The sequence below is a fragment of the Pyxicephalus adspersus genome, chromosome 5, assembly GCF_032062135.1.
Source record: "Pyxicephalus adspersus chromosome 5, UCB_Pads_2.0, whole genome shotgun sequence".
In the NCBI taxonomy this organism is placed as follows: Eukaryota; Metazoa; Chordata; class Amphibia; order Anura; family Pyxicephalidae; genus Pyxicephalus; species Pyxicephalus adspersus.
The window spans coordinates 93,094,426-93,097,410 of NC_092862.1; positions in this window are offsets into that span (position 1 = coordinate 93,094,426).

The window sequence follows — 2,985 nt, forward strand, 5'->3', positions numbered from 1 at the left end:
GTGACTCGGGATTACCGCTTTTTGCAATTTTTCCGGCCCCGAGTCACACTCGGGAACACCCCTTAGGGGGTTAAAGAAAAATAGGTTCTTCAACAAGAAGTTGTTTTAATGACCCTAATGTAATTTGCTACATTTGTGCTGAATATTCTCAGCAAAAACAGAGAAGAAACATTACAGAATTTGTGAAACAAGCATATCTTGCAGATTTTGGTATTAAACTGGGGGACCAAGATAAGTATTGGGCTCCCAATATGGTATGCAAAACTTGTGTAGAGTGTCTAGGTCAGTGGAAAAAAAACTGAAAAGTTTGAAATTTGGTGTACCTATGGTATGGCTAGAGCCCAAAAATCATCATAATGATTGTTACTCTTGTGCTGTGAATGTAAAATCGTTACAAGAAAAACAAGTGGGAGTACCCTGATTTGGAGTCAGCAAGACGACCTGTGCCGCATGGTGCTGATGTTCCCATACCAGTGTCCAGTGTCCCTGATATTCCTGTATCCGACATTGAGGATATACAGGGTTTGGAGTGTAATCCAGGAGTTAGCAGTGGAAGTGAATATGAAGGAAGTGTTCCATCAAACCAGCAGTTCCCCCAAGAAGAGCTCAATGATTTAATATGTGACCCAAATCTGTCAAAACAAGCATCTGAACTTTTAGCATCCAGGCTTAAAGAATATGTCTGAGACTGGAAGTTAAAATAACGGTTTATAGGACAATAGAGGTGATACTCCTACCATATTTCAGTGAAGATGGAGACTTTGTGAACTGTTGTACCATCCCTGGACTACAGGCCCATATGGGAGTACCAGAATACCAAGCAGAAGTCTGGCGGCTTTTTATGGACAGTTCCACTCAAAGTTTGAAATCTGTTTTACTGCATAATGGCAACTGCTATGCATCAATTTCAACATAACTTGAAGAATATGAAAATATCAAAATGGTCTTACAAAAGCTTTGCTATCATGAACACCAATGCTCCATATTTCTCGATTTAAAAATGGTGAACTTTGTACTTGAACAGCAAAGTGGATACACAAAGTATACATGTTTCACCTGTGGGATAGTACAGCAAAGCAGGATCACTGGAAAAAAGTGAAATGGCCTCCAAGGGAAAACATGAAAAAAGTTGCAGCGAACATCATTAATGAGCCAATGGTTGACAAAGAAAAAATTATTCTTTCTCCACTACACATAAACTGGGATTAATTAAGCAATTTGTTAGAGCTCTGAACAAGGATTGCTTCAAATACCTTTGTAGATTCTTCCCTGGATTGAGTACTGAAAACTGATAACTTATTAAAATTTCACAAGTTTCATGACTGATACTGAAGCTCCTGCCTAGCACAGCTATGTCATGGTTGTCAAAAACTTCTTGGGTAACCCTAACGCACAAAATTATGAAAACCTGGTATAAAACTTGATCTTAAACCTTAAAAATTTGGTGCTACTATGAGCCTAAAAATATACTATCTCCATAGCCATTTGCAAAAGTTTCCAGAAAACCTTGGCGATTTCAGTGAGGAACAAGGGGAGAAGTTCCATCACAATAAGAAGGTGATGGAAGAAAGGTATCAGGGCAGATGGGATAGACACCTGATGGCAGACTACTGCTGGAGCCTTCAATGATTGACCTGATCATCAGCATAAAAGGAAATCATACAAATGGAGCTTTTCAATGACTTCTTTGTGATTAGTTCTGTAAATATACTCAATATAGAATATATTGACATTTTTTAAAAAATTTAATTTTGTATACGTAGGTATATCTAGTTTAATTTTGCTTAATTTCCATGTTTCATTTATTTTCTATGAGGTTTTTATTGGGGTCATTATTTCAAAAAACAATATCATATTTGGAATCTGTGCATCAAACATAACCTAAAATGAATTTAATCTGTTTGGCAAGAAAATTTTTGTTGACCAGTATAAATAGATTCAAATAATGTCATGTAGAAAAAGTCATTATGTAGTGGAACAGTTTAAGATCACTTATGAACATTTTAACATTTGTGCTTTCTGGTAACAACACATGCAAATGCACCTGCACACAAATGGAACCATTGCAGTACTGTATGCGATTGGTCGTTTCTCCTAAAAATCTGTTTCCTAAAGAAAAGCACGCACAATTTACAATTTTAAAAATCAAAATTTATTGAGCAATTTTGCATGAACATTACCAACAACATTTTATTTATTTCCTAATAGTTAGCTTTTATGTCTGAATTAGTTTGAATAATATAATTCTAAGAGAACATACACCAGACATCTGTGTATCTTACAAGGTCATATGTCTAACAAGTTTGGCTTAAATGTCTCCATGCATTTCCTAGTGATCACATACACACATCTATATATATAACACATACATACATCCAAATATGCCTCTGACATATACCACAGCGCTGTACAAAGGTCAGCAGTGCACTCACATGAGTCTTTGCCATATGACTAGCAAGTTTAGTTGAAATGTGTTGATGTGTTTCCTGATGATGACATACACACATATACATACATACATACAAATAAAGCTCTGACATATAGCACAGCGCTGTACAAAGATAATACTGTGCAAAACTACCACCTTGACAAACAAATAATATATATCAGACATGTAAAAAAATGATATATAAAATGTAAATGTTTACAAAAATGCTTTCATAAGCAAACTTATAAAAATGTTATGCTTGGTATTACAGTTACAGTACTGAAGTATAAAGTGGAAAAATATGAGGGATTGCTTTATTAAAGTAATGAAAGCAGCCAGAAACACTAGAAGTTTCCTGCTCTTCCCTGCAGAGTAAGTTGCAGTTCTTAACACGTTGCCTGGAAATCCGGCTTTGCCGTATCCCATAATTAATTTTGCAAAATACGGCAGAGTTCTTTATGCCAGTCTGCAGGGGCCATGATTCACACAATCCAACCTGTGGCCTGGATTTGAAGAACCCTGCAGTATGACAACGACGTGTTAATTTTTGACCTTCA